The 24,625-nt window shown below is 48.2% G+C and overlaps 1 protein-coding gene and 1 pseudogene across 1 annotated transcript in view; one reads left to right on the plus strand and one right to left on the minus strand.

Annotated features, from left to right (window-relative positions):
* The window catches only part of LOC147711417 (polycystin-2-like protein 1), a 3,079,390-nt gene that overhangs the window by 2,726,370 nt on the left and 328,395 nt on the right, over positions 1 to 24,625 (minus strand).
* Positions 13,199 to 23,879, plus strand: LOC147711420 (uncharacterized; annotated as a pseudogene).

Below are 24,625 nucleotides of genomic sequence, written 5' to 3' on the forward strand. Positions count from 1 at the left end.
GGGTGCCCAAACCAATCCCTGAGAAACAACCTGTGCCTCATTGGGTTCCCAGAGGGGTTGAGACCTTCAGGACAGACTGCTTTCTGGAGCAATGGTTCCGTTCTTGTGTCCCATTGGATAAGCTGTCTCTTGGTTTTGTGGATGAGAGGGAGTATCGGGTCATGGCTAACAGGCCTCCTGCAATTGTTTCTCACCCCATGATAGGCTGCATCTTCAACCACCACTCTCGGAATGTCATCTTCAAGAAGTATCAAATCACCAAGATCTGCGCTTCAACACCAAGCTCATGGTGTTCACAGACTACACCAGGGCGGTCCTGCAGCGCAGATGCTTGTTTGAGGTGTTCAACAGAAACTCCTGGCCCATCATATCCAATATATGCTCCTATTCTTGGTCCATCTGAAAGTAATTTTCAACTCTTCCACCTATTTCTTTGACATTCCCCAACAAGCATGGAAGTGGGCAATGGAGCAACAGTTACTCCGACTCACCAGAATTGAAGATGCACAAACTGTATGACAGCTGGGTCCCCCGTGAGCTCTCTCGGGTACCGAGGGGGGAAAGACAACCCACTCAAGCAGGGCCGACCGAACCAGCACAGGAGATGAGGGTTACTGAGCCACGGCTTGACAAATCCGCTCGCATTTGCGAGGTAGAATTAAGGAGGACAAGCTATTTTTAGGTCCTACTCGCCCTTTCTGGCGAGTAGGAAAACAAACTAACTTTTGTCCTCTGTCTTTGAAAACGGAGCAAATGTGACAAGATTTGAAGGCATTTTATTGCTCACCAAGCGAATGAGCAATAAGGATGCCTTTAAATCTTGTTATCTTGTCACATTTCCTCTGCCTTCAGAGACGGAGGTCAAGTAGGTTCCAGTTTGGTCAAGGTGATTTTTCAAGGTATTAGACCTGCAGGACTAGTACAATTTTTCTGATTTTTCGAGCCCTGTGAGCTCTTCTCCTACTGGGAGTGAACTCGAAGCTCTTGACCCAAGGGGTCGATCTCGGGCACCCCCACAATCTTTCAGACTCAAGATGGCAATCATGAGCCACTGACTTGAACCCCCGCAGATGGAGATGTGCAGAATGACCCGGTCATCGATAGCCAACCATTGCTACATAAGCTGTGAAATACTGCTGTATTAGATATAATCTTTTTGGACATGGGATGGAGGGAGTGTTTACAGTGGTGTTACGCTCTTTTGTTTTATTGTGATAATCAGAAATTGCTGTCAGCTAGCGTGATCCTTCTATTTGACAACAGGGAGCCTTGGATGGAATCCTGACACACCCTACTAGTTTCTTTGTTTGAATGTTTGGCGACAGATGCTTCATAGTTAGGAGTATGTGTTGAGGGGGATGGGTTGATGTTCTGTTTTCCTTTATTGTTATGACTTTCTTTTGCAGGTACCTACAACAAACTTCATCCACTGGGGCCACTCACATACAACATGGTCTATGGCTCCACTGAGTCTATCCCTATTTGGACCGGGAGGCCTTTCATCAGGAGAGTGGCCAGTACAAGACTTTCCAGCCCTGCCACACATGGTTACGGTAATTTCCTAGAATGTAAACTGTTCTCTATCAATAAGAGATTGCCTGTACTTTGTTATATAAAGCGGTTTAGCTAGAATGTGGTCATGCTCCCCGAAACTCATCTTTTAGGGGCCCACTGTCCCTTGCTCATCAGGTTTGGCTGTGACTTGTGTTTTTCATGCTTGTTTCTTCAGAGGTTCATGAGGGGTTGCGATCCTGCTGCACAAGGCCTTCCCAATGGCATTGTCCTCCTCCTACATTGACCTGCAGAGGAGGTACATAGAAAAGGAGGGCGCTCTAGAGACTAGACACCAGAACTTCATAGCTGCCTACGTTCCCCAACAGATGTTGCACTGGACACTGCAGGCACCCCAGGACCTTGTGGTGCCCCCGCCCCTTGGACTATCAGATTGGGGGATGTGGTGTGTTTTTTAACGCTGTCTCAGACCCCTTTCTGGATATTTCCGAGGCTCTTTAGCTGGGCCGAATTGCACTCTCATCCCAACTTACATTGTAGACCTACTCAATTGTCCTATGCGATGCTTGGACATTATGGAACCCCTCACAATGCTTGTACACTTATGTGTCAACAGAGCATAAACTGGGTTCCAGACCTAGAGACCCTCACTGGTGAAGCTGCTGTGTTCTACAAATCCTGATTGATTGACTTGGTCAGATTTTGCTCCCATCCAATGACTTCCTGCCCTGAGGCATCTCGGATCACACACCCTTCATCTCTGTAATGGAAACTCTTCGGGCTACTTACGAGCTATGTGGTGCTCAACGCCTGGCATCTAGTAGACCATGACTGTATTGACTTTATAGCGGGGGAACTCCAGATCTTATTTAAGCTAAACTGTAATACTGAGCCCTCTGCTGGAACCCCTATGGGTGTCCAGCAAACCCACCCCAAGGGGGTCTGAGCAAGGGACATGTAAGTGGAAAGGAGATACGCCAACTGCTACAGGTAAGGGATTTTGAAGCCCAGATCCTCTCTGGAGTGGTGGACTTGTGGCTGGGCCTCTGTGACATTGAGCGACAGTCGCAGGACTACCAGTCCACAGAGAGAATCTGTTCTGGCCACCCTGAAGCAGATCTTCATAGAGGATGCTAGGCAGTGCGGGAGAGCGTTGACCAAGCTGGTCTCCGAACATAGAGGCCAATATAGCCAGCTCATATATTGTCTGGCAGCTTATGCCTTGACTAGAACCGTACCAGCCATTCGCAATTCTCATGGAACGCTTCATGAAAGTATGCTTGAGGTTGCTCAAGTCCTCGCGGTGTATCAAGACTTCTAAGTGGCAATCCCTCTACCCCCACAGGAGCTGCATTTCCACTGCTAAAGGACATTCCCCCTCCACTTCATTCCCTGCTGTCTCTGGCCCGAGAACTTGACCAATCGCTCACAACTGTGGACATAAACATAGCTATTTCAGATCTCAATTCGGGCGAGACCCCTGGCACAGACTGATTCTCCGTGAATTCCTTTAAAGCAACCTGGTCCGTTTGTTCCCTCAACTACTGGGCCTCTAAACTGAGGTGGCAGAGCATGGATCTTTCACCCCCAAACCTGGGCACTGCCATTATTGTTGGGATTTTCAAGGCCAACCAACCGGCAGAATAATACACCTCAAATATGACCATCTCTCTCAAAAAAACAAACATCAAAGTGTTTGTGAAAGTCCGAGTGATTACATTAAGTCAGACACTGAGTTACCTAGTCCACCCAGAACAAATGTTGGCTCATGCCTGGCAGGATCCCCTGCTGTTGTGCACGGAGGGTACAACTCTGCCTGTCCCAGCTGTGCCGTTTGAGCAGCTCCCTGGTCTTAGTCCAAATTGACTTTGAAAAGGCCCTTTACACTGGGGCGTGGACCTTGGAAGCTGTGCTGAAGCATGCATGTTTTGGAACTTACTTCCTCAGACTCATCAGCCTACCATACAATTCCCCTGCATCCCAAGTTCAGGTAAACTGAGCCCTATCCCCCGCCCTTTTCAGTAGTGTGGGGCTCCAACCAGGGCTGTCATCTGTCTCCATTACTTACCCTAGTAATCGAACACTTTGCACGTATTATCAGATGCAACACCCACATTTGGGTTGGCTTTAAGAGAAGGATCCTGAAAAGCGTATAGCTCTGTAAGCGGATAACATCCTATTATTTCTGGCTTACCTGCAGTCTTTCAGCACCAGACGCCTCAACCCATATTGTGAAGCATGTGGTCTGCAGAAAAACATGAACAAGTCACTGTTGGTACCAGTTGAAGACACAAGAGGACATTCTTGGCACCCTGCGATCTCGATATGTTGTCTCCTTCAAATATTTAGATCTCTAGATATTCTCCGCTGCCAAGCCCTGGCCTGGACTCTTAGTTTTCAGCCCCTTATGATCACCCTGACAAGGTCCTGTGGAAATGGGGCCTCCTGCCTCTAATCGCTATAGGGCAGGTAGCCTTATTTAAGAGGATGTGCATCCCACGCTTTTTGTATGTCATTGTGATCTTCCTCCAAGAGACAGAACAGGGCTGCCTGAGGACAGCCCTGTTGTGCCTCTTGGAGGAAGTTAGATGACTGAGACTGGAGAGAAACGTTATTGGGATGGCCACATTGTTGGGCAAACAAGATATCGTCCGTAACTGGAAGTTGCCGGAATCACGCCTTATTGTAAGGGTGGAGGGGGGTGGACTGGTGTGCCAGCCATGAGAATCCGATCGATGAGGTCCAGTTAGGCCACCGAAAGTATAAGATGTGGAGCTGGTGGCAGATGCATCATGAGCTGAATGTGTAACTATATGGAAGATAATGTATCTACTATGTCTATATCTCTAATGCATTTTTATGTATTCTTTTAGAATTATGTTTGTGAAATGCCAAAATCTTAACTTGGATGTAACAAAATTATGCTTTTAAGTCCCCCATTTTCCTGGATAAGTAACATGTCTCCTAGTGCCCGCAGTGTTAAAATTGAATTAGCAACCACCCATGGGCTGGTCCCCACACCGTTTGATCTTACCCGCTCAACAGAAGACCTAGTGGCAGCCCCAAAAACATTTGGTAGTCTGGCTTACAAATATGCAGCGGCTGGTGCTGGCAAAGAATAGCCGCCTATTTGCAAACAGCTAATAACGTGGATCTTCATGCTGTTCTTGGAATTGACAATAAGTTCCTTTGTGTTCTGATGCAGATTTTGGGTGAGTCCGTTTTTACAAAGTTGATTTAGCAGTTGCACTTTGTCAGTCTCGAACCACGTCGGTGTTCAAGGCCTCCTCTTACATATCTGAGGTGTCTTTCACATACTCGAGACTGTCTCAATTCTGGGCACATCATTGCCCAGGGTGACAAACCGATCTTCTCTAGCAACAGTGTACAAAGGTGATGACCCTTCAATCCCATGAGCCTTTCGTGGTATACAGATGTTGTGTTACTCAACTAAGTAAGCAACCCGCTTGGGGTCACAGCTATAGCCCTATTATGTCCACATTGTTGCCAAAGCGCTATCATCCGTAGGTTCCTGTTGCTTACTCTTGTTGTGCAGTTGTTGTCTCTCGCGTTTAGGCAGCCCTATAGTCTCTGAAGCATTGTTATATCGCAAAGGCCCTTAAGTTTCAGCACCCCCCCTTTTCTAATACAGCGGTCATGTCTTGCATGCAGACAAGTAGTCTGACCGGTACAGTGGTCCGGATGCACCCTAATCTTACACTCTGCCTCTCAGATTCTTGCACCATGACTTCTAGACCTTTCTACCTCCTAGCTGTGTCCTGAACCACGGGGTTCACTGGTCACAGGTTAGGTAGAAGGTTGTGAACCAGGTGAGAATTCTCAATCCTTTGGGTGATGTATTCTCAGCAAAAATGGGACCAAGTTTTAGTCTCAAGCCTCCTATTTTATAAACATTATCCATATACACTGTTAGATTTTGTCTCTGATTTTGATGTTCATCTAAAGGGGGGCCTATTTGGAAATGCCCACATCTTATGACACTGTCATCATCTATCACTGAAGAACAGTTTTCAAATTTGGGAGTCCCTAACACAGGCCACCTTGATGTTCTCCTCAGTGATATGTGGTTTCAAAGGTTACCCGTGACATTGGACCGACTCGTTATTTTTCCCTTATCAGTCCTATAGTCTTCGTCAGATGTGCTCAGGCCTCCTTTGACCATTGTTTCCTTACGAATGAAAGAGCTACCTCCTTGAAATGCCGGACAGACCCTTGCTCTCCCTTCACCCAGTGTGTTCCTTTCCAGTTTGAGAAAATCCAATGCATATTTCTATTTTTGAAGATTTATTGATTGACATCTGAACTTAACTTAGTGTTATTTATTGTTGAGTATTAATAGACTTTTTTTAACTACAGTCTGTCACATGAGCTCTTCCGACTTCATGGCAGAAGAGTGCAGGAGTTGTGAGAAGCTGGGTGCCTTGATTCCCTGTTGGACAGGGGAACGGTTTCCCTGTCCTCCTGTCGCTGTATTGGCATGCCCCCCCAGGGCTCAGCCTGTTGACATTATGAAGCCTAGGTAGTTGGATGGGCTGCTTTTGGGTTCTGGAAGGCCCCCAGAAAGCAGAGAGATATCGAAGTGGGGAGAGTGAGGCAGGACCGCAGACCAGCGGCATAGCTCATTGCATGTGCAGTGCAAGATTTTTACCGCTTGGACTTGTGGCCTGCAGGGGAACAGGGATAGCTAGTATGATGAGGGGCATGTGGGGAGGGGCAAATGTCATGGCATTAATACCCGGGCGCTGAGGCATCTGCCCCAGGGTAGTAAACCAAGACTGAGACAGACAGAGTGTGTGGCCACAGAAGAAATCTGGCTAATGCGATTTACAGGCAATCTAGCACAAAATAAGGGTGCAGTTCCTCATAGGGGTGAGGAGGTGATAAGGTTGTCCTAAGGAACTGGCGGGTGTACCAGAGTGATCCGGGGGTGGGGGGGTCTTAGTGATAAGATGTGAATGCTATCACACACCCTGAAATGTCATGCTTCATCATTGGGCTGCTCCTTGTTGGGCTGATGCTGCAGTGCCAGACAGGCCCCTCAGTGGGGCTCTTTAGCTTAGAACTTTTGATCTTAGCTGTATTTGTGAATTCAAGTGAGGGCGTGTAAGATTAGGGAGGTGTCTCGATGTTCAAAAATAGCCTAAGGATTACAGAGGAGGCTTTTATTAAAGTGATCCCCTTTACAAAGTTAAAAAAATGGAGCTGTCCCGGGTAATGATGTACGAAGATAGCTTTAGAAAGGGTCACGTGGGGTCTGTGACGTAGGCCAGGCACATCATTCACCATATCTAGGTTGGCCTCTTTAAGATGTCTCTCCCAGCTTTTTCTAGACATAGTGGTACCCTCGCAGGATGACCATACAGAAGCTCAAGGGACTAAATCCCACTCCTTTCTGTTGCACTTCTCTGTGGGTAAAAATCAGACATGGCACAAGGACATCCCATCTCCTTTGGAGTTCTTCAGGGAGTCCCATGTTCATACCTTTCATGTTCTTGTTGATTCACTCAACTAGACCATTGGTTTGTGTGTGACATAGAGTTGTAAACTTGTATGTCGAATCACATGGCTTTTTGGTAGCCAGATTAGTTACTACCTGTCTGACACCACCTCATTTGGAAAGCCTACTCTAGTAAAGAAACGCCTTAGGGATCTGGCACCAGCAAGAGCAGTAACTGTCCAAAGAGGAATTGCTTCAGGATACCTGGTGGTATTATCCACTCTTTAGTAAAAGAGAGAGGGACCCCTGCACCAAAGGGATAGGGTACCACAACTGACTGTATGTCAAAACAAGATTCCCTTTGGATTATTCAATGAGAAAACAACAATTCTTCCAGTCTATCAAACAGGTATCATTCATTGCTCGAAACCTAATAAGTGGAGCAATGCAATATACAACAAAACAGTTCTGTCAAAATTAATACATTCAGTGTGCACAGTTTATTCATATATGTATATAAAACCAATTAAAAACAAACAAATATTAAAAATAGAATAAAATGGAATTTTTTAAGTTTTGGGAACACAGGCAATACAAAAAAGGAACAAATCATATAAAATTACTAAACCTAAACAGTTCCTAGTGCTAATAAGGGAGGTGCAAATTAAAGGTACAAATTCCACAACAGTCAGAATGATCCTTCATAGATGTATATTGTACTTCTCCCTTTTCATTCAACGCGTTTCGGCGGACTCTTATAATACAGCCGCCTTCATCAGGAATATATGGCTGTTTTCCCAAAAATTAATTTCTTGTTGGCTGCAACGTCTTTTCCTAGCAAAATGATCGTCCGATACACTAATGTAGTCCGTAGATAAAAAGATAAATCAAGTTCTTGATATATCAGTCAAATAAGAGGACCATACTCTTTTCAATGATACGCAACTGCCGCAAATAAGTCAGCTCAGGTTGGTACTTTTCAAAGATATCTTAATCTCCTCTATTAGACATCACTCAGGACTCAGTATCGTTCGTGCGGTACATTTAGACGTTTGGCAATAGGTAAAAAGCTTTTAAAATTAGCGATAATATTTCAGCACGCGGTACGCAAAATTCGCAAGATAGCCGTCCTTCATTTAGTTTTAGAAACGTGCTTCTATGAGCGGGTAACTGAACACATATTCACGTTCAGTGGTGATTCGAAACCTCCGCTTCTTCAAAGTTAGTTCTTGTAGCGTCCCGTGTGCAGTCCCGACTTTCTTCAGCGGAAAGACTCCACTACCAACAGTATAAATCTGTTTGCTGATGTTTTACCTTTTCAAAGGGAACCCCAAGCACTGGAAGTAGAATTAAGGGGGTGGGGGGGGGGGGGGCTTAGGGTTGGTACCCGTTCTGCCATTGGCTTGACAGGTAACACAGGTGTTGCAAAACTCCTTCACTTTCTGGTACATGTTTGGACAGTAGAAGTGGACAACTTTCCTACTCCAAGTCTTTGCCTGGCCAAGATGCCCAGCTAAGGGGATGTAATGGGCCAATGAGAGTGAGAACTCTGTATTGCTGAGGCGCCATCCCTCCTCCCAATGTTTTGTGGGAGCCTCTGACATATCATTGCTCAGGTCAAACTTATCTCTATTGACCCTTGTGATTGGTTTGACCACCACGCCATTACCTTCCGCCTGCCTAGCACCCACGAGAAATGAACAGCACAACCTGTGATTACCAAACGATGGGTTAGAGACACCAAGAACCTTGATCACGGGAAACTGGCAGCACATTGTGAGACTTCCTCCACTATATCTGATATTCTCGATGACCTGGCTCCACTAAAATTAAAAAGAACCCTGCTCAAAGACCGGAATCCCTGGTTCAACGCATCCCTCAACAAGGAGAGGAGATCTCTTCGCCAGACTGAACAAAACTGGAAACACCCATCAGCAACACATCTAAAACTTCTCCGCCAGACCAGGAATTCCGACAATGAACAAAATCCTCAAATCTAAAATAAGAATTCTTCAGAACAGATCTTGAACGCCAAAAATCGACCTCGCAAGCTGTTTAACTTGGTCAAACACCAATTCAACAAACTAGCGAAAACCTCCAAACAAACACCTAAACCCCTAATATCAAGCGAGGAATTTTCATCCTTCTTCTGCAACAAAATCTCTGCCCTAGGAAATTAACTTAAATCCCTAACTAACCATCAAAATCCGCCGGCTCTACCTCTTATCTCTGCGATGTCTTCCCATACCTCACACAAAAACCGAGCGCACTCGTCCAACTTTAAAATCTAACCACCTGTGTGCCTGTTGCCTTAGCCCAGCTGCCGCTGCTGCTGGAGGAAGTTGGAGGCACTCCTCCACCTGCAGGCTACCACCTGCGCCTCATCCCTGGTGGCCAGTGGTAGGCCCTAGGTTGCTCACTGTTACTGTATTGCTTTTTGTTGTCATTGTTTATTTTGTCTTCGTTTCATTCCTCCTTTTTCCCCTCTTGTGCTATTCTGTGCCCTGTGACCTCTTTTGCTTTCTGTACCCCTCCTTGTTCCTCACTCCAGTTTCCTGACTCCGCTCTCATTTGTCTGCTCCCACCTCCTAGCTGCTACTACCACCCACCTCCCCCCTCTCACCCACCTCCCCCCCTCTTATGGCGGGCGCGCCAAAGGCGTGCCTAAGGCAAGCCCGTCTGCGCCTGGACCGCGCCCAGCTCCAGAATAACTGACCCCCACGAACGCCACGACACCAGACGCTGCTACGATAGCAGTACCCCTCCACGCACTCAACATCAGACAATCACACACCTGCTTCCGAAGCGCACCTAAGAACCCTTCTCCTGCCAGAACTGCAGCTTCACCAGCATCCGATCCGCTAATCCACCCACCAGGAAAGAACTCCACTACCTCAGAAGCAATCTCCTCAACACCCGCAAACACTCTGTTGAACTCTGGGGGCTACTTGACTCAACCTCCCCAGATGTCGCCTTCCTGACGGAGACCTGCCTGAACCCCGCCTCGGCACCCAACATCGCCATAGCCATCCCGGACGGCTACAAGATAACCTGCAGGGACCGCACCAACGGAGCAGGAGGAGGAATCACCATCGTCCACAGGAACACTCTCTTGATCAACACAGACGATAACCTCAGCACTGCCGAACACCTGCACTTCCAGATCCACACCGATCCCAACACCCTCAGAGGAACCCTAGTCTACAGACCCCTCGGACCTCGACCACAGTTCAGCGACTCCATTGCCAACCTAGTCAGTACACACACTCTCGCCTCCAGACTAAATCCTTCTCGGGTACCTGAACTTCCACCTCGAACAACGACGACTGCAATTCCACCACCGTGATCGACAACCTCTCCAGCCTCGGACTCTAACAACTCGTCACAACACCTACCCGGTCCAATGGCCACACGCTTGACCCCATCTTCTCCGCAAGTGCCCACTTCTCCTTCAACCACACGACCAAACTCCACTGGACCGACCATCGCTGCATCCACTTCACCTTTCGGAAACCCACCGCACCCAACAAATCCCCCGCCGCTGCTGGAGCAAAGTCACCAAAGACTAGCTAACCACCACCCTCGCCCGGAGCCCACCCACCCCCGCCCGACACCGCCGCCCGCAACCTTAGACAATGGATCGACTGCGTCAACACCCTCTCCCCGATCAAGAAACCCTCCAACAAACACACCAACAAGAAAGCCAGGTGGTTCCCTCAAGACCTCCAAGCAAACCTTCCGAAACTAAGAGAAGAAATTGCTCCTTGAACAGACCCCGGACAGCAACACAGCCCACAAGAACGCCACCTGCAGACACCATCACCTCATCAGATCCGCCAAAAGAGCCTCCTTCAAAGACCACCTACACAACAACGCACACAACAGCAAAGAGCTCTTCAACATCGTGAAGGAACTCTCCAACCCCAGCTCCAACAATAACGACATCCCACCTTCGCTCGCTCACCAGCCCCCCCCCCCCCCCCCCCCCAAGTGGTCCAGGAATCTGTTGCGGATCTGCACTACTGATCTAGAAGAAAAAATCTCCCTCCTTCCCATCTCCCCGGATGGCCTCTCTACCGCTGAACTCGCAGCACATTACAACACAACAGTGCCCTCCATCTTAGATCAACTCGCCCCATGAAATAAAAAAAAACAGGAACATCCGTTCAAGGACATGGTTTAACAAGGACATTAACGATGAAAGAAGGAAACTCAGAGCCTAAGAAACGGCTCTGGAGAAAGAACCCCTCCTCCACCCACTGTGAAAAGCTCAAATCAGCAAGAAGAGAGTACAAAAACCACATCACTAAAGAAAAAAACAACTTCTTTTTCAATGCGCTCGACAAGACATCATTAAAAAGCAAACCTCCAAACCGTCTAATTCCCTCGTCCGTCTAATTCCCTCGTCCATCCCTCTAAAGCCTTATGCGACAACTTCATCAACTTTTTCAAAGACAATCGACAAGATCGAACTTTCCCTTGACATTAACCAACCTCCTCCAGGCAACAGACTTATAACTATCTAATCCTCCTCCAGTAGGCTTCCTGCACGTACCTGGTCTGCCTTCGATCCCGTCTCTGAAACTGAGATTCTCAACTTAATCGCCTCATCGAAGGCCTCATCCCACAATCTGGACCCTCTACCCTCCCAATTGGTCAAAGATCTGAAATTAGCCCTCGCTCCTATATGGTGTGAAAACATAAACAGTTCCTTGAAAAACGGTACCATACCCGAATGCCTCAAGATCGGACAAGTTACCCCTCTCCTAAAAAAAACAAAAAAACAGGCCTTGACTCAAAAGACTTGAACAACTTCAGACCGGTCTCCACTCTCCCCTTATTGGCCAAAATTCTGGAAAAATGCTTGCTCCACCAACTGAATAAACAGATTGACACCATCAACCTGCTAGATCAACATCAATCGGGTTTCAAAAAAGGCTATAGCACCAAAACTGCAATCCTTAACATTGTCGACAACATCAGTCACTCCCTTGACTCAGACCACTGCTGTCTCCTCATCCTCCTCGATCTGTCAGCAGCATTCGACACAGTGGATCATAATCTTCTCATAAAGGCCCTCAAGGAGAGAGTTGGGGCTGAAGACCAGGTTCTACAATGGTTCTCATCCTTCTTCCAGAATCGTTCCCAGAGAGTCAAAATAAAGTCATACACCTCCGACCTTCTCCTCGTGTGAACAGAGGCGTCCCCCAAGGCTCTGTTCTCTCCGCAACTGTTCAATATCTACACGTTTTGCAGCGTGAATCTTTCTGGATTCACTATGCTGTGCATATTCCGCAATCTGGTGGTTGGGTCCGGAATTCTAGTCTTTTTATCTTTTTTTTTTCGTAGCCCAGGTGGGCGTCGATGTACCTTTGGTGACGTCGGAATGCTTCCGGCGGAAGCTCCCACCCTTGGGCCCCATCTTCAGATTCTTTTTTCCGCCGTTGGGTCTGGATCGTCGCGTGAAGCTCCAGAAGTTTTGGAGGAAAAAAATAAGCGAATTTCTTCAGGAAAAAACTCGAAGACCAGGAGAAGATCATCAGAGCCGGGACGACGAAGAAGGAGAGGAGCCTCGAGATCTTCGACGTCCGACGGAGAATGCACACACAGGGGGCACCCTGAGCGCATTAATGGACAACACACCATTTAAAATCTGCCGTAATTGCCACCAAAAATACGCGCAGAGAGACCAGCACCCGGTCTGCAACCTCTGTCTGCCTATCAACCACGGGAGCAAGGACTGCAACGCCTGCTCAGTCTTCACGCCGAAGACGCGGAGGATTCGGGAAAAACAGCTCACCACACGATGCAGGGCAAGGGCAAGGCCCCGTCGCTGTATGACCTGGGTCTCTCCACCGACGACTAGGACAACATCGCCGAAGGTCCAGATGTCTCCACGTCGCAGAGACCGATAAGAAATCATCAGAAAAGGTAGGAGAGTCTACGACCCCGAAACCCTCGACAGGGCCTCGAAAACCTGAGGTTGACTCTCGAAAATCAGTCTAGAACCTCGAAGGGAGCACCGGCGTCGAAATCTTCGACGACCGAAGCTGCGGTCTCCGAAAAACAGCCCAGTGGCTCCTTCGAGAAGGACTCCCAGGCGGCAAAGACCAGCGAAAAACAAAGGTTGTCGAAGCAAGCTCCCTAGAAGGGATCCTCTACTTTGAAGGAGCCGAGAGCCGCTCCGACGTGGCGACCGAAACGCTCGACGCCGAGCAGGCCGCACCGATGGAGAGAAAGAAAAGAAGGCTCGAGGCAGAGATGGAAAACATCATCCAGAGGAAGAAGGACTTCGAAGACAAAATTAAAAGGGTTCCCTCGAAGCCCACGATGGTCCTTGAAGAGATAGAAGAACACGAGGAGTTCGACGCCGAAGAGCCGCCGAAAACTCCGAAGCCCTCGGAGCAGGGAGAAGAGGAGGACCTCTATTACACAGAGGGTGATTATGGGGACCCACGTTCATGCTACGACTCTGGATCCTTGACGGCTCAGGACCAGGATTGGCAGGACATCGAGGCTGAAAACCCATAGGAGGCTGTGGAGACATACCCCTCGAGGCCTTCGCCGCCATATGACATTGGGGCCTACTATGAGGTCGTCAAGAAGGCTGCAGCAGCTTATGAAGTCAAATTGGAGGAGGAGAAGGCTAAGGCAGATTTCCTGCTCCCCGCACAGACAAAAAGCCACTTCCTGCCCATGCTGAAGAGTATTATGGCACAGGGCAAAGAGGCGTTCAGAGAAACAGCTACCTGCAGGTCAGTCACGCCAAGGACGGAGAAGAAGTACAAGTTCTCCTCCCAGGACCCCCCTTACATCCAGGGGTCAGGTTCAGCAGACTCAATTATAGCCACAATGGCCAGAAGAAGGGCCAATGTCCCAACAACATCTGGGCCACCACCTGACAAGGAAAGCAGAAGGATGGACCTAACAGGCAGAAAAATTTAGAGAAACGCAGCAATGCACTGGAGGATGGCAAATTCCAACGCCCTTCTCAACAGGCACCAGTACCAGCATTGGGACGAGATGGACCAATTGCTCAAGCACATCCCAGAGGAACACCAGCAGAGAGCCGCTCACCTCGTGGAAGAGGGGAAAAGCATTGCAAACTCGTGCCTGAAGACCGCCTTGGACGGGGCAGAAACATCCAGCAGGCTGATGGCTATAGGAATCACAGAGAGAAGGCAAGCCTGGCTCAGGATCTCAGGCTTCAAGACGGAGGTTCAAAACAACATCCTGAACACCCCTTTCAATGGAGAAACACTGTTCGGAGCCCCAGTTGATGAGAAACTCACACAACTGAAGAAAGACAACGAGACAGCAAGGTCCATGGGGGCCCTGCAACTCAGGGGGATGAGAAGAGGCACTCCTACGCGGAGGCCGAACGGAAGGGGTGGAAACAAGCAAGGACAACCACACCAGGCATTCCACCAGGGTCAACAAAGTGACAACCAAGTCCACCAGGGCCAGCAGAAGCAAAACTGGAACTACCAGAACAGGAGCCAGTCCTTTCGCGGGAGAGGAAACGGACGGGGCCAGAGAAGGAGAGGCGGTGAACAACCCCCCTCTAAGTGACTTCACACAGGAAAAGGTGCCCACCCACTCAAACCCTCCGAGGGAAGAACACGGAAAAGCAAAGAGGAGAGGGCTACACGGACAAGACACAAAAGAACATGTAACACCAGTAGGAGGCAGCCTGAGATTTTTCCTCCGAGAGTGGAGGAAAATAACCACAGACAAGTGGATACTCAACATCATCCAGTTTGGATACTGCATAGAGTTGGAAAAGAGACCACCAAACAGAAAGCCAAAGAAAAGAGAGCACTCGGGAAGGGAGCTGCAATTTCTCCAAGCGGAAGCTCAAGAACTCCTCCTCAAAGAGGCCATCGAACCGGTCCCATTCAAAGAACGGAACAGGGGAGTGTACTCAAACTACTTCCTGGTGCCAAAAGTGGACGAAAGCCTAAGACCCATCCTGGATCTACGGTTTCTAAACAAATATGGAAAGACTCTAAATTCAAGATGACGTCCCTACAAGAGGTAATCCCACAGATAAAGGTCGGGGACTTCTTGTCCATCATAGACCTCAAAGATGCGTACCTGCACATCCCCATGAACAGGAAGCACAAGAACATGCTAAGATTCACAGTAAACTAGGATCACTACCAATTCAGAACCCTGGCATTCGGTCTAAAGTCCGCACCAAGGGTATTCACCAAATGCCTTGCAGCAGTGGCCGCACATCTGCAAAGAGAGGGGATACACGTGTACCACTACCTCGACTGGCTCGTAAAGGCAAGCTCTTACAAGACATGCAAAGATCATGCAGAACAGGTCACAAGAATGCTAGCAAGCCTGGGATTCTCCATACACTGGGGAAAATGCTCGATGGAACCGGAGCAAGTGAAGATCTTCCTGGGAGCTCAAATCAACACCGTCCAATGCAGGGTGTTACCCAGCGAGAAGAGGACACTCAGCCTACTGAGGGAGAAATGTCACTACCAGAAGGGGCGAGCTCTGACAGCGAGGACAGTGACCAAGATCTTGGGAATGATGGCGTCATGCATACACCTGGTCCCCAATGTTCGCCTGCAGATGAGACCACTCCAAGAGTGGCTGCAACAGCAATGGTCACAAGCTACAGGAAGTTGAAAGGATCTAGTGGTTGTAACACACAAAGTGCAGGAAGAAAAAAAGTGGTGGACCAAAGAAAGGATAACAATAGGGAAGCCTCTAACGCCACCGGACCCAACAGTGACCATCACCACAGACTCATCCACACATGAACAAGCTCAGAGTGAGGGGTCTATGGAGCCGAGGGGATGCAGTCAAACACATCAATTACCTGCAGCTGAAAACAGTGTTGCAAGGCCTTTCAGAAACAACTGTACAACCAGAAGGTGCTGATACAGACAGACAACACCACAACGATGTTTTACATCAACAAGCAGGGGGGAACACAATCATTCCCTCTGTCAACCTTGGCAGAGGAGATCTGGAGATGGGCAATGCCACTCAAAATAGACCTGCTAGCCATACACCTGCCAGGGAAGGACAATGTAGAAGCAGATTGGCTCAGCAGGCAAACTTCAGCATCCGATGAGTAGGAACTCAACATACAGGAAACAGAGAGACTATTCAGGAGGTGGGGCACTCCGACAATAGACCTGTTTGCAACACGCCAGAATGCAAAATTCCAGTACTTTGCATCCAGACAACCAGAGGCACTATCCCAAGGGAATGCTCTATGGATAAGCGGGTCAAAAACATGTTCCTATGCTTTTCCCCCCGATACCACTGATTCCCGGGGTTCTCAACAAATGCATGACGAGCAACATGACGCTCATCCTGGTGGCACCACAATGGGCCAGGCAAACCTAGTACTCGCAGATAATGGAGATGGCACAGGGTCCACCCCACAAGTTCCCAAAAAGAAAAGACCTACTCTTCATGGAAAAGGGAGAAGTTCTAAACCCAGAGCCGAAGGTCCTCAGCCTATCAGCTTGGCTCCTGAGGACTTGGAGTTTGCACATCTGAAACTACCAGAGAGCACCCTACGGGTGCTGCGAGAGGCAAGGAGGCCCAGCACACGCAAGTGCTATGGGGAAAAATGGAAAAGATTCACTAAATGGTGCTGCAAGAAAAAACTCCAGAGAAAGCTAACCAAGGAATCAAAGGTCCTAAGATACCTCACGCACCTAATAAGAGCCAAGCTAAGCTCATCCTCGCTTCTTTACATTTCAAGTAGTAAAAAGATTCCTGGTAGGGGCTAAGAGAATAGCGCCACCAAAAAGGATGCCGCCGCCGGCTTGGAACCTGAATGTGGTACTGACAGAGCTCATGAAAGCACCTTTCGAACCCATCCATAAGGCATCACTGCAAATGCTGACAATGAAAGCGGACTTTCTGGTAGCAATCACCTCACTACGTAGGGTGAGCGAACTACAGGCACGAACACTGCAGGAATCCTACATCCAGATACACAGTGACAGGGTCGTGATGAGAACAGACCCGCACTTCATGCCAAAGCTGGTGTCAAGGTTCCACATGAATCAGAGTATTCTGATTCCTAGCTTCTTCCAGAGCCCCACGACAAGCGCTGAGAGGGCGCTCCACACTCTAGACGCTAGAAGGGCAGTGATGCACTACATTGAAAGGACGAAGGAACACAGGAAGACAAAATAGTTCTTTGTATCCTTCACAAACAGTTACATGGGTAGGCCAGTGACTAAGAACACCATAGCTCGATGGATCGCACAAACGATACATTTCTGCCACAAGCAAGCGGGGCAGGAGAAAATAGGAGATGCACAGGCCCACTCGACCAGGAAGAAAGGAGCAACAATTGCCTTTCTGGCCAACACACCAATTCAGGACATATGCCTGGCGGCAACATGGGCTTCAGTGCACACGTTCACTAAGCACTATTGCGTGGATGTACAGATGAACAAGGAAGCACAAGTAGGACAAAGAGTGCTTCAACATATATTCAACAACCAACGCTCATCTTCCACCCAACCGCCACAAAAGTAACAAAACCGCTACAAAATCTATGCACAGCATAGTGAATCCAGAAAGATTCACGCTGCAAAACGAATAGTTTCTTACCTGTTGGTGTAGTTTTGCAGCTTGAAGATCTTTCTGGATTCACTAGCGAACCCACCCGCTTCCGCCAGAAAGATGAGGCTGGAGAAGAAGGTGGAAACACATAGAAAAGAAAGCAAGTTGAAGCTTACAAGATACGTGAAAAGAATTACGTTGAAAAAATGATTAACAAGCGTAGCCATGGATTCACTACAAGCACAGAAAAGAAAAAAGAGACAGAAAAAAGAATCCGAAGATGGCGCCCAAGGGTGGGAGCTTCCGCCGGAAGCATACCGACGTCACCGAAGGTACACCAAATGGTGGGACGTCGACGCCCACCTGAGCTACGAAAAAAAAAAAAAGACTACGATTCCGGACCCAACCACCATATTGCGGAATATGCACAGCATAGTGAATCCAGAAAGATCTTCAAGCTGCAAAACTACACCGACAGGTAAGAAACTATTCATTAGCCCTCGCTTCCATTCTGAATAAAGCCAACATCCCCTTCCACTTATATGCAGATGACACCCAGATTTACCTGGAATCCTCCTCCATCAATGACATCCTAAGGCTCAATAATACTCTCAAAGAAGTCCAAGAATGGTTATCATCGAACCACCTGAAACTCAATCAAGGAAAAACAGAAATCCTACTGATCTCAAACAAGGAAGAAAACCCGCAGGTCTCCGAGTGGCTAAAAGCTATTGACACTCTCAACGTGATACCAATTCTGAATAATTCTGTAAAATCACTAGGAATCACCATAGACCACAAATTATCCATGGCGAACCACATTAAAAACTCTGCCAAGAGCACCTTCTTCGATCTGAAACTACTCAACGAAGTCAAACCCTACATTCCACCCGCGGATCTCAAACAAGCCACCCAATCTCTTGAGTTATCCAGACTGGACTACGGGAACGCGACCCTCTCTGGTACCCCCCTCTCCCACCTCGCTCCTATAAAAACCTTCAATGCATCGGCCAGAATGGTCTCAGGAGTGAAAAAATTTGACCACATTTCTCCCGCACTCAGAGATCTAAAATGGCTCCCAGTGGAAATGCGGGCCAGCTTCAGAACATCCTGCCTGACTCATAAAGCCTTGCACACAGGGAAAACAAGATTACCTTGCCTCGAAACTCAAGAAAGCCGGTCAAGCAAGAACACTCAGAAGCTCAAACTCCCTCCTGCTCATCCCCCTAAGAACTCGGAAACAGAAACTGCAAACCGCTCCTTTGCTGGGAATGCTCCGAAAATCTGAAGCGCCATCCTGGTCGACATCACAACTGTTTCCTCCTTTCAAAAGTTTAAACCCCAACTAGATCTCTACCGCAAACGTGTCTTCCCGAATCCAATTACATAACCCTCTAATCCGAACTTTTGTTTCCTCCAGATTGCACGTTCCTGCAACTGACCTCTTCCTCCCCTTTTCCTGGGGTCGGCCTCGCTACGGATATGACTTTGTCCTCACTGCCTCGAGGCCAGTTGAATCTCTTATTGGTATGCGTATTCTATTTGTGGTCCTGCTGTACGCTCACTCTGTGCACTTTCGATTCATTATATGACTTATACGTGTTGGACTTGTTGTTCACTTAGCCTTCTGTGTATTGTATTCGCTATATTGACCTACACATCTGGTTGTGATGCGCTCCAATGCCATCGGGTCTTTCCAGCGTTATAGAAAACTAAAAAAAACTTAAAAAAATAAATAAACCTGTGCAACTCCCTTGCCACCTTCCATCGCAAGATCGCAGACATCCACGACCGCTTCAAGGTCTGACCGCCACGACAACCACTGAGACCTCCGTCCGCACGGCCACCATCCGCACCGACCCCTTGCGCTCCTGGACCAACATTAACTACAATGACACCATCAAAATCATGAACACCATCCCCTCCGGATCTCAGTCAGACCCATGCCCACACCACATCTTCCACAAAGCCAGCACCACCATCGCACCCCATCTCCGGAAGGCCATCAACATCTCCTTCGAGACAGCAACCTTCCCGGAGAGCTGGAAGCACGCCGAGATCAATGCCTTACTCAAAAATCAAAGGCTGACCCCAAGAACTTCCGCCCCATCTCCCTGCTCCCAGCGAAGGTCATCAATTAAGACTGTCAACAGACAACTGACCTGCTACCTCGAAGAGAACAGCATCCTGGACCTGCCCCAGTCCGGGTTCCGCAGCAACCACTGCACCGAAACTGCCCTCATCGCAGCCACCAATGACATCAGAGCCCTGCTGGATTACGGAGATACCGCGGCCCTCATCCTCCTGCACCTGTCATCCGCCTTCGACACAGTCTGCCACCGCACCCTACGCACGCCTCCATGACGCTACAATCCAACACAAGGCTCTGGACTGGACTAACTCTTTCCTTTCCGGCAGAACCGAGAGCCACCGAGATCTGTGGCGTACCCCAGGGCTCATCCCTCAGCCCAACATTGTTCAACATCTACATGGCGCCCCTTGCCCACATCACCAGACTGCACTACCTCAACATCATCTCCAATGCTGACGACACCCAGCTGATCCTCTCCCTCTCCAAGGACCCCCTCACTGCAAAAATCAACCTCTACGAAGGAATGAAAGCTGTTGCCAAGTGGATGAAGAACAGCAGACTGAAGCTAAACTCGGACAAGACAGAAATCCTCATCCTCTGCTCCACCCCCTAGGCCTGGGACGACTCCTGGTGGCCGACCGCACTGGGAACAGCTGCAACACCCACCGACCATGCACTCAACCTAGGGTTCATACTCTAGTCTCTCCATGACAAAACAGGTTCACGCTGTCTCATCCTCCTGCTTCAACACCCTCTGCATGCTCCACAAGATCTACAGGTGGATCCCCACAGAAACTAGAAGAACGGTCACACAGGCCTTCGTCAGCCAGCAGCAGCTTGGACTACGGAAACGCTCTCTACGCAGGAGCCTCGGCCAAACTCCTGAAAGGACTCCAACGCATTCAAAACACCTCCGCACACCTGATCCTAGACATCCCTCGCCGCAGCCACATCATACCCCACCTGAGAGACCTGCTCTGGCTCCCCATCAACAAGAGGATCACCTTCAAGCTCCTCACCCAAGCACACAAAGTACTACACATTGGACCAGCATACCTCAACAGACTTCTCAGCTTCTACACCCCCAATTGCCAGCTCCGCTCTGCAGACCTTGCCCTCGCCACAGTCCCCCGCATCCGAAGAGCAACCTCCAGCGGCAGATCTTTCTCCCACCTCGCCTCCAAGACCATGGAACACCCTCCCCATCCCCCCCCCACCCTACAGCAGACCCAGGACCTCTTAACCTTCAGAAGACTCCTCCTCAAGACCTGGCTTTTTGAGTATTAGCAGCCTCTCTTCCCCCCTCCCCTCCCCTCCCCCAGCGCCTTGAGACCCTCATGGGTAAGTAGTGCGCTTTACAATTGTATTGATTATTTGATGACTAACACTCCTCTCGAAATCTTGCCTATTTAAACCTGAACAATCACCTCAATGATCCTCTCCCTTCTAACTGCCTAGCTGCTGCCTCTCAGGCTATCATCCTTTCCTGGACCTCAAAAATCAACACCTCCCTCCTACAGGGCTCCATTCCCGATTCTCTCAAGGCTGGCCAAGTTGTCCCCATGCTAAAAAAAACCTACGTTGGATCCTGCTTCCGCTGACCACTATAGACCCCTATACAACATCCCACTCCTAGCCAAAGTTCTGGAAAAGTGTGTGCAACAGCAGCTGAGCCTACACATCAACCACTCCCACCTTCTAGATTACTTCTAAGCCGGGTTCAGACCTGGACACAGCATGGAAACCACCCTTCCCACATTGTGGATGACTCCCCCTCCCCCCTCCCCCTCCCCAGCCCTCGACCAAGGCAAAACCGGTTTGCTAATCCTCCTAGACCTATCTTCTGTCTTTGATACGGTTAACCACGAATTTCTCCTTGAACGCCTCAAACTCAGGATGGGTTTGGATGGCACAGTCCTTGAATGGTTTAGATCCTTCCTCCAAAATCGCTCAGAGTCCTCATCAACGGTAATCTATTCGCTCCCTCTCCGGTTAGAGTCCTCCAAGGATCAACCCTCTACCCTACCCTCGTCAACCTTTACCTTGAACCACTCACTGAGGTGCTGCCAATATCTCCTACCTTATGTACGCCGACGATACACAGATCTACATCAAAATCTCTTCCCCATGGGACATTTTCTCCCAGAATGAGGCCCTGAAGCCGACAGTGCATTGGCTCACCGCCAACCAGCTTAAATGCAAATAAAACTGAATTTCTTCTAATCTCCCCACCCACAACTAATTCAGATATCCAGGAATGAATCCAAACCAACACAGCACTAAACTGCCCTTCTACCATTGTTGACTCTGTGAAATCCCTTGGAATAACCCTGGACGGCACCCTGAACATGCGTTGCCATATGACCTCTATGGCCAAAACTGCCAGATTCCACCTGAGTTACCTCAGCAACCTAAAACCCTTCCTCAATGTTTCTACTTTCAAACGGCAATCCAGGCACTAGTCATTTCCAGACTTGAATATGGATGCTCTACTCTCACAGGGCTACCCAAGAACTCTCTGTCCCCTTTGAAAGACTGCCTCAACGCTGCCGCTAGACTCCTAACTGCCTCAAAGAAATTCAACCACATCTCTCTCCACCTCAAAGTTCTGAACTGGCTTCCCCTAGAGGCCAGAATCCAACTTAAACTGGCCTGCATTACTCACAAATCTCTTTACTCCAATTCCCCTGCATTTCTCACCCAGAAACTCCCGATCTGCCAAAGACCTGTTTCAACCAGCACGCTTCCGGAAGAAAAAACCTACAATCGGGCCTTCTCCGAGCCCGCTCAAAGAATGTGGAACTCTCTCCCACCCGCCATCAGAAGACTTCCGTCCTTGGCACACTTTAAAAAGGAGACGAAATCCTTCTTAATGGGCAAATACATCATCCAACGATTACATTTCAATTACCTCAGCGACATGTTCCACCCTCCAGCTCTGCATTATCCACTGCTCCTACGGATGATACCAATTCCTGCACTCCTGGGCATCCCACCCAAGAGTTGAGACTGCGTTCCTTCTTTTATAATGTATCTACTTGTTTTAATTTGTATCCCATAAGTACCCGTGGCCTTAGACTGCGTGTTTTTTTTCTCTTTTTTTCCTTTTTCTTTTATAATGTATCCACCTATTTTACGCAAGCGGTCCCTCCCTACTGTACGCTTTGTATACCACCTATAATCCTGTAAAGCTCTGGAATACCCTCACGGGTCTGGTTTGCGCTCTATAAAACTATAAAATAAAATAATATACATTTTCATGTGAGGTAGCTTGTGGTCTCGGGTTCTTTGTCTGTTGCCAAAGAGGAGTGCCCAGATACCCAGGGCTCAGTTTCCTCTAGGTCTGACCAGTATTCTCCCAGAGGAGAGGAGACCTAAACTTGTGGCTGCTCTGAAGTTTGTTTCCCATACTTCTTACCTTTTCTCTTACAGTGTTGGGGAATTATTCCAGGCCCCAACACCTCTTTTCTTTTCTGCCATGGGCTTAGCTTTGTGTTCCTTGTTTTTACACCAGCCCAATCTGGTATTCCCAGCATGGTTGCGTGGAATTATTATCTCTACCTCGGCCCGTGCTGAGGGCTCCAGATCATTCCCTAGATGACACTGTAATGGGATGGCAAAGGACCCAACCACCTTTTAATTTTGTCCAGTAACCCCTCCCCACTTTAAAGGCACCGTAGCCATGAGATGAACTTTAGTATAGTTCTCACCATTGGTGACTAGTTAAGTTTATCCAGTGCAATACTGCTCTAGGGATACCAGTTTTTTTAGTCGCCATGGTTACACTTGCACCTGTATCTCTCAGTGCTTCTACTCTAACCCCATTGATGTGTGACTGTCCAGGTTACGGAGCCAGATAGCCAGAGCAGTTGCTTCAACCCCACACTTTTTAGATTACGGTAGAATCCCATCTGTAAACTCACCACTTCAGTTGTAACTGGGGGTGTACTAGTAGAAGCCTTTTTGTGACCAGGAAAGCCCCCAATTAGGTGTCCATTTGCCTTACAATTGAAACATAAAGTCTTTTTGAAATCCCATCTCTGGGCCCACCCTCCAGGACAGGTTTTTGTGGTACCTCAGACGTCTTTTTTTAGTTTGTTCTTACAATGTTCCACATGCTCCCAGTAGAGGGAATAGCAAAACTTTCCTTTGGTCTCCCCCACCATAAGACTTTGGGGACCCCCCTAATCTTGTTTTAATGGTTTTCCTTCTTCCACTAACTCCTCAGGAGAGGCTAAACCTATGTCTACCAAGTATTGATGACATATTTTAGAATTGTAGTCACCTACACACCACCCTACACTTACACCCCGTCACTTGCATTCATCAATATGGCTAAAATCAAAAGATCCAAGCTAAAGATCCCCCACTGAGGGACCTGTCCAGCATTGCAACATCGGCCCGATGAGGAGCAGACCAATGATGAAGCATGACATCCTTCTGGGTGTGTGATAGCATTCAGATCCGATCACTCTCCAACCCCCCTCATCTCCCCCAGGACCCCTTAGGTCTACCAGCCAGTTACTTCTGACATCCTTATCAACCCTTACAAACAGTTTGTTGTGGGTCCCGCACTCCTAGTGGTTGTTTTGAATTTTGTCACTTTGTAAATGTAACACTGTCGTTGGTGCAATGAATGGTAATCTTGCTGGGCTTCCAAGATTAAGGTATATCAACATAAGAGTATGTATCCTGTTACACAAGATGCATTCCATTCATGCACTCCTTTCCAAACTTTCATAAATTTGCATACAATTTTTCTCGGATATTCAATAATTCATTTATTTGTGGTAGAGTTTTGTTTAGAAACATATCATTGTTTTCATGACTGTTCAACATATTCCATGTCTCAAATAATTTTTTATGATGCTAGTATTGCCCAATGCATTTCAAGCGTATCGCCCTTCCTCAGGGGACTTCCATTAAATCTAGAAACATTAATCATAGGTCTTAGTTAGTACCTAAATGAAACAATCTCTGTAGAAAAAAGCTGTTAAAATATCAAC

Source organism: Lissotriton vulgaris, chromosome 5 (genome assembly GCF_964263255.1).
Source record: "Lissotriton vulgaris chromosome 5, aLisVul1.2, whole genome shotgun sequence".
NCBI lineage: Eukaryota > Metazoa > Chordata > Amphibia > Caudata > Salamandridae > Lissotriton > Lissotriton vulgaris.